Here is a 13,750-nt window from a genome sequence, read left to right as displayed (position 1 = left end):
ATTAAACCCTGAGCCAATCACAATATACTACTCATATCCAAAGAAATTTGAGGAAGAATAGATACAGGTTTGGTTTTCAGTTTCTTTTTGAAAGGGAAAATGGGACCAACCATGTTACTAACTCTATCTGCTACTTCCCCAAGAATGGGCACAGCATTCTGACACAAGGAAACCTTCCCTGTTCTCTCTCACAAGACCAAAAACTGAGGGGAACACCAACTGCTGCAGAGGATGTGGCTAGCCCCCCCAGTCCATAACGGCTGTAGATACTACACCAGAGGGATTCAGGGTGAAGGATAAGTGGGTTGAGGCACAAATAGCCACAGAAGAGTCACCTATCTGCGGCTGAGGCAAACTGCTAGGTTGTTATGCTGACAAAGGCTGTCTGCCTAACCTTTTCTATGTGCGGCTAAGGAGGGCAGACCATGGACAGTCAACCTGTTCCATGGTCAAGTTAAAAATGGTGCCTCTTTCCCAGGGAAGAGTTGCAGCAAACACTGATAACTTCTGTGGACCGATTTTTTTTTTTACAGAAAACACACAGTATAAAACATTTTCAAACATTATGGCAGCTCCACGATGGAAAGTTACAATTTCTCCATACAAAATATGTTATCATTTAGCTTACACTACTTTAAAACTGACAAAGTACGACTGCTCCATATATTACAATCTTGAGACAGTCCATTAAAACACAACACTTCTAAATTTAAAAATAAACTTTCTGAAGGGGAAAGCAGCAAAGCATCAGTAAATAAAAGTTTTTCCCCCCAAGGGAATTCTCTGCCCAACTAAGGAAAGCACAAGCCAACCACTGATCCTCAAAAAGTCTCAGAGAAGCATACTATTCAGTAGCAGTAAAGTTCTGAAGGGCTTCATGCTCAAAACTTGTGTTTTAGATAGCTCGACAGTTTGGGCTCATGGAAGATGCCATGAAGCTTTGGAAGCTGGCCTGCTGTTACATCCTTGGTAGGATATAACCCATAAGGCTAAGAGTTCTGCAGTAGTGATCAATATGAAGCAATTCACATAATTCTTTACAGTGTGTGGAGTTTTATCTGCTCCATGTACTACCAGTTATACAAAACAGACTGAGTGCTTTGCTGGTCTTCAAAGTCATAAAGCATTTTTCTGTTGTATTAGAAAAAGTTAGGGACATATTCCCAGAATGCACAACAAGCACAAACAAATCTGTCTCTAGATTCTGCCACTGTCATTTGCTGGTCAGTATTGTAAAGTTTATTTCCAAATATCAGTGTGTAAATCACCACACTCCATGCAGTACAAATTTCAAGTGAAGTGCATATTACACTATAAACTATTTCTAATTAATATGCATTTGTGCTTTAATTATGGGGGGATACGACTTCTGTATAGGTCAGTGATGTTAAAAAAGGATTCCCCCCTCCCCTGACTGCGATGTATATGGGGTTTGTTTAATTTATTTATTTTTACATTTGTTTACCGGGAGTGTCCGACTGGGCTAGTAGCCCATCTTCAGTGGAAGACCTTCAGTGGAAGACCAGGGAGAAGAGTTCCAAGATATAATATTATAATATGATGTACATTAGAACACACAAGATTAACATATATTAACAATGCAGGTATTATGGAGTACACACTAATTCAGATTATGTATATACTTTAAGACAACATCAGGGAAAAAATAGAGTCTGAGAGGGTCAGACAGACAGAAGGTTATTTAGGTACTACAGCTGTAGTTGGGTACAAGTTGTTTGCAAACAATGAGAATGGTAGGTTAAGGTAATATAAAGTGACTTTTGGAGATGAAGGCAGAAATAGAATAGTTGTGTGATTAGTAGTGCGAGACTGAAAAATATTGTTATTAGTAATAAAGAAAAACCAAAAAAAAAAAAATCTGGAAGGTTTTTTTTAAAAGAAGGGGCAGTACTAGCATCTTTACGTTGTGGTGGCTGCACTACCCAGAAAAAGGCAAAGACCCTTTAAAAACAACTTCATATAGACCAATTTCAATATTAAACCATAATTATATAAGGCTACAGTGTTGCCAAAATTGACAGATACTGGTCCATATGGTTTTGTGGAGGAAAAAAAAAAGAAGCATTCTATAGGGCGTTAACTGTAATTTTAGGAGTAGGGCAATGGTAGCATTAGTGCTTCCTAATAGAGCAATGGGCTTGAATAAGCAGAAATATGAAGGGTCACAGGCAAGAATCAAGGTGGGAGGAGGGCTTATCTCTGACGAGCTGTGTTTGAACAGAGGAACCAGGTAAGGGTGCCCTCTTTCACTTGTGTTATTTTCATTATACTTGCACCCAATGACAAAGGAAATAAGGGACTCTCAAAATTCAAGGGTATTACTAGTACAGTACTCAAGAAAAAAAAATAGCCTTATTTGCAGATATTATTTTAATGAAAAAACACACATTTAAGAAACCTTTTATAAAAGCTGCAAAATAATAGGGAGTGAAAAGCAAAATCACCACTGACATCAGATATTGCAGTGCATTTCTTAACTTGGCCAGAATTCAAAAGGCTGCCTCCTTCAGTCTCCTCTTCACACCAGTGATCACCAGGGAAATCCGTTCTTCCCACTAGCACCCCCCCCCACACACACACACACACACACACACACACACACACACACACACACACACACAATCCCAGCCTCATTAGAACAAGTAGCATATTTGCCTTGGGTGCTACAAGATCTGAAAGCTGTGGGTTTTATTCCCACCCCAAGATGTTGTAATCATTTTATAATACTGACACTGCAGTGCAGCAAAACAGAGGTGGCACACTCCTGAATGTGCTATCCTTCAGATTATATGTTAAACAGAGGCCTCACCTCCTTAACCGGTGGTAACTCAGATGGATGCAAGAGATCCCATGGCACTTATCAAAAGGAGAAGGGGAAGTTCCCTGGTGCCCTGACCAAACTTCCCCTAGTCAGTATGAATACCACCTGGGGTCTCCCGTGAAAAACAGGCCACTAACCTTCTACACACACACACACACACACACACACACACACACACACACACACACACACACACCCTGGTGACCTCAAACTTGAAAAACAAATTTAAAGACCACTGTGGCTGCAACAGCATTTTCCACTTTTACCTTCATAAATCACTCCATTCAGTACGCTACTGCTTTCATTATCTGGAAAACTGTAGTAACGGTTCAGCTCCATAAGCACCTACAATAAAAGTTTCCCTCAAACTGCTCTTGTATCTTCATGAAAAACAGAAAAATGCATATGCATAGCTCCCTCCATCACTCATCTACCCATGAACTTCTTTCTGTGACCAGGGCAGAAATCATACTGAGAGGTAGAGAAAAAGAAATAAAAAGTTCCTCTTTGGCTTTCACTGACTTCCTCCATGACAACATAACCACAGTCAAACTACCAGTGCTGTTTCTTGACCTCTGTAGGTTTTTTCAATTCTGCAGACATTCCTACACTGCCTTATGCATTCTACATGCCGAAGCAAGTATTACATTTACATTCATTTATAATAAGGTCTGAATCAGTAAAAATATTACCAAAACCAAAGCCAAAATACACCTGGCATGCCATACAATGGTTTCAGATATTCCCTACACGAAGAGTTCTTGACATAATGGTTAATTCAGTAAAGTTACCTGGGAGTTGTTTAATCAAAATGTAACGTTTTACCTACATGTTAAATTTGTTGCTCTTAGGACAAAGCTTGTTTGAACTACTATAAACAGCAAAACAATTTATGACTATGTGACAATTAAAACCAAGTATCCAGATTCCTCAATTTTACAACTTTTCAGGAGTCCAACTACTTATGCTCAACCCAGTTTTCTAAGCCTGAACAGACAAAAAACAAACAATCACTAGATTTGCCTCAGACTACTCGGTAAAAAACATAATTTCCCCAATTTCTACACTGACTCAAGCTCAAAACAGTACTTCACAATTTTTTGTTGCCAGTCCCTTACTGATCACTGAACCATACACCCTTCCAGCATCACTGCAGACATGCTCAGTCTACAGGGAAGAAAGCCTTACAGCTCATTCAAATGGGTGCATCAAGATGAAAGTCAAGTTTTCTTAACAGGAAAATTAAGTTGTGAAAGGAACACATCAACCTTGCATTAGGCATCAGTGTTTCCTCCAAGCCATGGCATCTCCTGTATACTGTTGTGTTATCTAAGGGGGTGGCATGCCACAGGCTGCCACAACATACCCACATAAAAACACACACTCCACATACAGCCCCCATCTGCCTTCGCACTCAAGTGCTGCCTCCAAACCTCAATGGACAGTCATTCGACCAGAGAGCATGTGATGAGGCACAAGCCCAAGTCTCTCCTGCCAAAGAAATAAGTGGACTATGCCTAGTCATTCCTCTCCTTTCCTGCACCAGCCAGAGCTGTTAACTTAGCATGGGTCATCTAGGTTGTAGCCACAGATTTATCCCTCAATGCCAATGAAGCTGGCAACACCAATATTTAAGTATGATACAACTAAGATCTGCATACTCTGTTCTATACTACCAACTAAATGCCCTACTATTATGTCAACAACATAACAGTAACCACCACTCTCATCCACCCCTTAGCAAATGCAATCTTCACCCACAACCCATTCTTACAGAACCTCCCTGTGTACTCCATTTTCTTCAAATCAGTATCAAAACAGTGCAATATTCTCCTTACCTGCCTCCAACAACCTACTCTCTAACTTCATTTCACGAGCTAGTTGAAAGGATTCTCTTCAGTCATGACAAGCACTCACTGCAATACACTGAAAACTTAAAAAACATAGATGAAGTTATGGAGGAATATTATATACACACCCACAGTTCGGTCCTGGGTCCTCTCCTGTTTGGTATCTACTTCTCTGAAGTCCAGGCCAACATGAAGGGACTCTGCCTGACAAAGCTAGCAGACTATTGCGAGTTGGGAGCTATTAACAACTCCCAAAGTGTTGTTGACATCCTATAGAATGGCCTCACTGAGACCAACAACTTGTGTCAGAATCATGGCCTTAAGCTCAATGCCAAAAAATATGTCGTCACCCCCTCTTGGGAAAAACCCGGTTCTCATGAATTACCACACTGATGGTAGCCAACTGAACATAGAAGGCGTTATAAGAGATCTGGGAACACAGGTTGACAACAACCTCTCTTTTGATCAACACATTGTCACTGTGGTCAGAAAGTCCTTCTATGCGGCATAACTCATTACTAAGGGTTTAATATCAAGGAAGAAAGAGGTCATTGTCTCCCTCTACTCTTCCCTCATCAGGCCAGAGTACAATGCCCCATTTGGCATGTACCTCACTAGACACCTGCAACAACTGGAGAGGCCACAAAAGTACCTCACAAAGAGGATCCTAGGCCTTAAACACTTGTCCTATACGGACAGACTCAAAAAAAACTCCCAACTATTCTCGGTCTCGTATCGCCTACTTAGAGACTATGTCTGCTTGGCTTACAAAGCCATGTCTGACCCAGCTCTGTTAGAAATGCTACATTTAAAGAAATCCCAATCCCACCGCACCACATGCTCCAAAGACCTCAAACCTCATTACCACAATTAACAGAACATGCTGGAGGGACAGGTTCATAACCCAGAGACTGCTCATGCTATGGAACAGACTTCCCATACATGTCAAGCAGAGCACCTCGCTGACCCTCTTTAAGAAAAATCTTGATGAGTGGATGGGAAACAGAAAATTCACCCCGGGGATAACTCCAGTGGCTCTACTTGACAGAGGCACTGGGAACCAAGATCGGGTGGCACTATGCCTGGGTAATCCTATGGCTAGGCTTGTAAAGGCCTCAGAGCCATTAGCCTAGTACACACCTATGATGTACTAAAAAACATGTCTTAAACAAATTGAAAAGTATGCAAAATTTTTTGTATCCAAAGTACAGTTTGGACCTCTGAGAGGGAAGTCCTTGTTTAGACAACAAAGGAAGTAATACACATACTGTCTCCTATCAGAGAAGAGAGAGGATAATCTGACTCATCAATAAATACACTGCATTATAAAAAGAACAGAGGAGAAGCAATGTCAGTCTGCAGTTAATCCAATATGAACTCAAGTTCCAAGACTTGCACGATACACTTATTCAAAGCAATGTTTCTCCCAACATATCCAAAATGGTGCTCTTTACATTGTAATATGGAAGAACGTTATACTAATCATACCTCAATGAATGTCACTACTCTTGATATCTACTGCATAGAAACAAGACCAATTATACAGTTAGCCGCTACTACTTGTTGCCAAAAACAATTCCTTACACTGAATATTGTTAACCACCTTGCATATTTTTATCCTTAAAAAATTATGTATGTGCTTACTACATTGCAGATTTTAAGCCTAAAAAATGAGGTTTTAAATTTTGATTGTGTTTTTTGAAATTTTATTTGAGGAGTATTGTAATTTCCACTTTATTGTATGCTTATATTTCTCCTATATATTGTATCTTTGGAGCTTTTCTCCCCAGGCATCCACTAAAAATGGACCTTGTGTTCAGTCGGACTTTCCCGGTAAACAAATGTAAAATAAAATAATCATTTCTTGAATGATTCTTCTTCACAGACGAAACGACTGAGGTTAGGAAAGATCATGAACATCTGCCAGCATCGAGTACACCAACTCGACTCAAAGTAATGATCAGTAGATCCAACTCCGCTAGACTGAGATTTAGCTGTTCTGCTTACATGAAACAAGTGAAGATTCTGTCACTTGACGTTCTATGTGTTACTACTTCAAGGCTAGAAAACCAATAAAACCTGAAGAGATGAGTTGGGAACTGTACAGTGGCACAAGGCTCAGAATTCCGAAACAATTCTAGGACAATTGTAAATTCTGGGGAGAAATTATATTCTACAATTTTACACAGGTGAATCAGACTATGAATGGAAAAAGATAAACAGCTCAAAGGGATGTGCAGGTGAACCTAGCAGAGAAGACTGCCATCAAAAAAGTAATTTTCAATACTGTGCCATGTTTGGTCTCAGAATTTCATGTTTCTCAATCCTAAGTTCCTACACATTTGACAACATCCAGAAGAAATTCTGTAGACCAAAATGTAATCTTATGCCTTTATGAAACCAACAGAACGGGCAGTTTAAACCCCTTTGCTATCCATCAACCAGGGAAACCAGCATCTGCAGTACTGACAGAAGGAGAAGGCTAAAACTTGCTGTTTCAGATAGGCCTTATGTATTCCAAATCACAGGAGCTCCTTACTAACAAGTATCATGTCCTACAAACTTAAGGAGCTTTTGGATTCAAGAGCCAAAAGTAAGGTCATAAGATGTGCCACTGGCAGAGCCCCATAGGCAATTCCATTTTTAATGTAGCCTATTTCACAACTTTAAAGGAGAGTACAGGAAAAATAACTTCCTTGAAGAACAAGTCTATGTAAACAAGATTATCTAGTGAAAAATGACAGAAGCTGTGTGACACAATCAACTAATCTGTCAAACATCTGGAAAACAGCTACAACACAAAAAGATGGCTTCTTATCCACAGACAACCACCCATCATCATGTTTTCATTGGTAGTACGAATGTTATACTCAAACATCTTGAGTCTTGAACCCCCAGAATTAACTGACATATGTCCATCTGTAAAGTTAGTGCTGTCATTCCTTCATAACTTCTTCAGTTATTTCAGTGAAAAAGAAAATAACGGTCTAACTCTATCAAGTCAAAATTTTTAATCACCACTTATAAGTGGAAATGCCTACTTGAACACTACTGATAAGGTAGTTATTTCACAAAAGTGCATAACCTTACTTTTAATAAGTGAATGGTCATTCTACACCTGATCCCATTTCCGAGATAAAAACCTAATATGCAAGACTTAAAAATGTGTGTCTAGACCAAGCTGCACCTTCACAAGGTTTACATTCACAATTGCAAGTGAAGGTTCAGCGCCACGGGTTATCGAATTACTGTTGGTTGAACCTGTGCTGCCAAACCTTCATCCGTGCAAATACCGGTACAGTGAATGCACAGTGCATTTGCACATAAAAGAGTCTGAGTTAGTAACTAGAGATCGCGGTACAGTGGGGACTGGGAAAGTTACCCTTTTTCCCCACTGCAGTGCGATCTCAGAGTTGAAATATATAATTTGTATGGGGTGTGGGGGCACAGCCCTCTGCAAAATCGTCATGGCATGTGATGTGTAGTGTTGGGACTGCTGTGTACGGATGTTGAGAAAGGTGTGTTCATGACATTCTGAGTCGAAGTGTTTAGTTGATATTTAAAGTAGAAATTTGTTTCGAACGTCGACTATATGACAGTAAACCCCTTCACACACATCAAGAAATATTTTTGAAGCATAACACAAAAAGAACAAATTTATGGAATACTCTCTTACAGTCTCTATTTCCCATGTGTACTTATCCCAAGATACAAGGCAGCTCGTTGCTAACTTGGACACCATCTACTTTGGCACATATGTGCCAGTCCTGCATAAATGAGCCAAATAATTGATTTCAGTGTGCAATCTGCCATCAATACAGCACAACAAGAACAGTACACAAAGTACGGCACAATTTTGTTTTACTTTCCTGGTAAAGGAAGAAAACTAGGAAATAAATTTAACTGGTTCCATGTACAAAAAAATACCACTTTATATATAAAAATGAAAAATGTCTTCAATGACAACCTTTTCTAGGTGAAACACGACACAAAGCAACATAAACACTAATCCGTGCAGCTCTGAGCTCCTTCAAGCTGACACTACCAGCAACATAGACTTTCCACAGAAAGTATTTGAAATTAAATTAAAACTGTTAGTTCAAAACAATCCAACATTGTTTCTATGATGTTGAACATTACAGTGGGCTCCTGTAGACAGCTTAAGGAAGGCTTTGAAGGAGACCTGACAAAACAGTGGAGTTTGCGCACAGAAAGAAGAACGTAACAGGCTTAAATTAACAAGTGACATAATCCACTATAGCAAGCTTTCAGATATGACATAACTGTGGTAGCAAGACATGCTTAACTCTCCAAATACATTACTTCCCTGGAATGACAAAATGTCCTTGTGATTGATCTTTTTAGCTTTACAATCTTACATGACTGGTGACATGTAGATGGAGAACAAGGAAACAGAGTAACAGGACCATCCATGCACAGGGGCATAGATTTACTGCAGATTCAGAAGGAAGCCCATTCAATATTGAGACAAAAAAGAAATGCTGGCAACTGTACTATGAACTGTTCCCTTAGTTGTACAAGTATAGGAGCCATTAAAATCATGACCAATAGGGAGACACCAAGATGTTCAACTTTCAACAACAATATCTTCTGAACAGGAAAACTATCAGCCCAACAGAAGAAAATGCATTTGTTCTCAAAAATGTGGAAAAAGGACGACAGAAGAACCTGGCCATGCTGCTGTCCTAAATATAGCATGCAAACCTGCAAAGTCCTCACACTGACACTACACTCAAAGATACGTCTTTAAGATCACCTGATCTGCTGAGACTGGGGCCAGATGGAGCTAGAGTCAGCAAGGAAGCTTGTCCTAAAATCCGAGTTCACTGGTTTGTGCTCACGGCTTCCTTGAGCAGGAGGTCCGAATAAATTCCTCCAGTTACAGTGAGGTATAACATCACAGTATAATGGTCTGTTCTAATCTACAGCCCAGAAAGGACTTTATGCCTGCAAGGCAAAGAAAACATTTCTTATAACTGGAAAAAAAAAAAGATAATCTTCTGCATTAAAACAACTTTGGATGTAAAAATAAAAGTTTAATAACCAATGTTTTATATTTTTCTTATGTGTACTTCGGCATTCCAAATTGTGAGGATGCATTATGGGCTGAAGTCTGTAAGAGCTGCTATCATCACCTCTTAATAGACTGTAATTTGCTAGATCTTTTCTTATTAAAAATGCATTTTTGTTCACAAAAAGAACAAATTCTCTAGAAACACAATCTGAATTACTTCACTTGACTTCTTCACTACCTGACTATCTGTAAAATAGTCTCAAAAGTCTGAAACACTGACCATCGTTCTCATATATATTGTACTACTGAATGATATGTTACCTTATTCAACTTTGTACCACTAAACATGTCCAAGTTCAAACAAGAACACTAATACTGTTAAGTTTTAACTACGTATGTATTCCAAGTTTTAAGTATGCATATGATCCTATAATTCTGTACTGGTAGCTATATGTAATTGTATAAAATCTGATACCATTGACTCTTATGTAACTATCCACATGTGGAGCTTTTCTTCCCGGGCCTCAGCTGAAACTGGACCTGTGTCCAGTAGGACTATCCCTGTTAACAAATGTAAAATAAAATAAATAAAAATTATTTCCAAGTACATAGTCTGTGAACTAACTGAATAAACTTTCCCCCATTTTTGTTGTTGTATTAAAACTTCGCATAATCCACTTTTCAAAAACTATGTATATAGTCTGCAATCCATCTCAGAACAATTAAAAATATTCTGTAACAAATACAAGCTGCTTGGCCCACTAAGTCTGCCTATTTCTCTACCTATAACGATAAAAAATATCAATAATGTTTTTCATTACAGGTCTTTTGACAAAAATACTAATGCAGTCACCAATAGTACTTCTAAAATACTTCCTTATCTCCATTTAAACCATCATGTTTGTGTGCATCTATATTTCTTAAAAGATAAGTGCCTGGACTCTGTGCAATTTCTTGAGGTGCTCAAGATTTCCATTTCATCTCCTAAACAGTCATTAATTTATGCAACATGTCAAACTTCTGCAAGCCCTCTTAACGTTTTTTTTTTTTTTGCAGGCCATGTGTCACTTTTGCTATTAACATCTGAATTCCCTCCCTCCTGTTTATGACCTTAAAGAAACAAAATTTGCAGTACAGAATTGCAAACTGCTATTTTACGCACACACAAAAAAAAAACACCCACCCGAACTTCTTTCACAAATCTTCCAAAACATTTGGTTATTCTACCAGCATTCCATCCTGCTTTACCACATGATTCCCCGTCAACTATGTACTTCTGGGTCTTCCCAGATGAAACTCTTTTTATTCAGTATTACGCACTGTGTTGACACAACACGATAAAAATGTAACAGTTGAAATTCTCACATTTTAAAAAGAAACAATCCTCCCCCAAACTGGTTTCTGAAAAATAATTACTGCTTAAATCTGTTTCTGAGAAACATTTCTTTACCCACAGACTGCAGACAATTTTATGACAGAGAATTTGGGCATGTATACTACGTTTGACAAAGATGCACCTAGCTATACAAGACAATGTAAACCTAGGATGGATGACTGAAATCATAAGTCCCAGCAAAGAAATATACCTAACAATAAAAGATGGAACTCACACAAGGAATATCACAATAAAAAGTGCTACACATAAATAAAATGAATAATGCTGGCAGCACATCACTGAAAAAACACAAACAAAATGCACCAAAACAAACAGGCAGAAAGTTATCTACCAAGTTACCTAACTTACATTATGCAGGTAAACTACTGGGAAAAGCCCGAATCCCTTGAAAACAAGGTGATCAAATATACTATGACAGATTAACAGCTCAGACACGACAAACAATTTCCAGTATCACAGATTCACAAAAGGGTAGTAGTGATGTCAAAAAATACTTGCATATATAAATTTAAAGCATTACTCACCTAATTACAAAATATTTAAGCATTCCATACCATAATGTACACATGAAACTGACACAGCAGTACTCTTTGAATAAAAAATGAACATGAGTTCAGCATCATACTTTATAAGGCTGAATTATAAACTGCTGTTGATCTTATTTATTTAAGCTTGCTTGTTCAACAATTAATTTCAACGGGATAAGAATGATTTTCAGCAAATGTTTGGTGAGAAAAACTCCAATATCAGCGTCTTCAGTCAAGAAGTTAAAATGCCACAAATGCCATTAATTTTCAACGAGATGAAACTAGGTTAAACAATTCTAACACTAAAATAGTTTTTTAATAAACAAAAAAGCATACTGTAACAACGGTCACTCCATTTTCTAATTTAAGCAAAAACACATTCTTGCAAATTACTCACTGTGAGTAGAAACAAATGCAAAACAGCCACAGGTGAACATGTATACAAAATAGTAAAACTAAACACACAAATCAGTTAAAAAATCGTGTTTTCATAAAAATAAAAACGTTTCATGGCATAGTAGACAATAGCAAATACAGTAAACAATAAATTAATTTTATAAAGTGATTTGTCAAGTACGCTAAGTTATCCTAGCAAGCAAAGCCACTGTTTTTTTCAAACTCCAACCTTTTACTTGCTTACATACTGCAGGGAAAGCAAGAAAACAATGGCAAACCACCTGTGGAATATGATTTTCACACATATGAACCATCCCAAACACAAGACATAAAAAGAAAGCAGATCTGTCAAAATCTTAAAGGAAAGGTCAAATAAACAGACCTAAGAATCACTGCTGCCACCAGCTGTGGACGCAAACTATCAGCGTAAAAACACAGTACATTCAAGATCAAATTTTCCTAAATAACAATTATAATACAACAGTCTTGCGCATCACGGATTCCTGGACATAAATAGAAAACTAGAAGCACATCCCACTCTCCACAGCAGAAACTCCGATTAAAACATAACCAATAACCATAGAGACTAGATAACCTCAAAAAATGGCCACAATCCGTGTTAATACTTCTGCAACACAACAAATCTGGTCTTCATAAAAGACTAAAGGAAGAGAGTTTCGCACAGAAAAGCGTATAGTAAACAAACTCTTCGGTTACCACGTTCACGGACAGAAGGAAATAAAGGAAGACAACATCCAGCAGGGTGGTGCAGATACAAACAAGTTGATGTCAAACAAGGGCCGCCAGGCCCATCCGATCTGCCCAAATATTCTTTCCACCAGACTGGCTATAGACTTCAAGCGATCTCCCACCTTTATAAGGAGTGATAAAAATCCCCAAGCCAGAAATCAATGGCCTCCAAAATACTACAGGACTCCAAACGGTCGACTCTTTGAAGTCCTGCAGACTTGTGTATGTGCATAATTCTCTTTCTTGCCCTCCACCCACTGCCTCCCTGCAACTCCCTCTTCTTACCTCCATTAGTAGAAACACAATCCAAATGGACAGAAAGTAATACGCTGCCCGTCATGCCGTTGAGATGGAGGAGTGAAGCTGGCTAAGATCGGACGTTTCAAAGCGACTCAAGAATTGTATAAGAGCGGGTGGTTCCGGGGACAGCGTCAGTCTTGAAGACTATAGTGAAAACAGAGGTTCGCGAGACTAAGTGTAAGCTCAACCACACATGGCACGTGACTTGTCAAACGTACGATCACGTGGGGGTTGTTCAGCGCAAGTTTTTCTGTTATGATCGCACTGAGCTGTTCATGTTGAGTAAGTAGTTTAATGTCATTTAGTTGTCTTTGTACATAATCGCACAATTTGGGTACATACTTATATAAAGTTGTGTAGTTTTTTTATTTTAATTATTGTATAGCTATGCATATTAGACTAACAGGCCTTTTCTACTCGCGTTTATTTTTGAACTGCTCGTAAAGGACATTAAAAGTCGAGTTCCTTCTGCAGTTTTAGTAGATAGGAGTGACTGACCAAAGTAATTTGAACACATTGGTTTCTGAAAATTAGGTTACGTATTCAAGAAACGTGCCTAGTTTTGGAAAAATTCGTTTTGAACACGGTACACTTTGAATATTTAATTAAATTGCCTCTCGGTGCTTCTTTGATGAAGTTAACCAAAGACGTTTC

The 13,750-nt window shown here is 38.5% G+C and overlaps 1 protein-coding gene across 3 annotated transcripts in view; it reads right to left on the bottom strand.

Moving 5' to 3' along the window:
- The window catches only part of RC3H2 (ring finger and CCCH-type domains 2), a 2,406,224-nt gene extending 2,393,000 nt beyond the window's left edge, over positions 1-13,224 (bottom strand). For 2 of the 3 annotated variants that reach the window (XM_044058308.1, XM_044058309.1), the window contains exon 1: positions 13,082-13,220. The gene's annotated coding sequence lies outside the window, so the exon portion shown is untranslated. Of the gene's footprint in view, positions 1-13,081 lie in introns of all 3 variants that reach the window. The other variant, XM_044058310.1, reaches the window with a different exon arrangement.
- Positions 13,225-13,750: the final 526 nt, after the last annotated feature.

This window comes from Protopterus annectens, chromosome 16.part0 (assembly GCF_019279795.1).
Source record: "Protopterus annectens isolate FY-2018-M chromosome 16.part0, PAN1.0, whole genome shotgun sequence".
NCBI classification, from domain to species: Eukaryota; Metazoa; Chordata; order Ceratodontiformes; family Protopteridae; genus Protopterus; species Protopterus annectens.
Note: the sequence above shows the minus strand (reverse complement) of the source record. Positions and strands in the feature narration are given on the sequence as shown.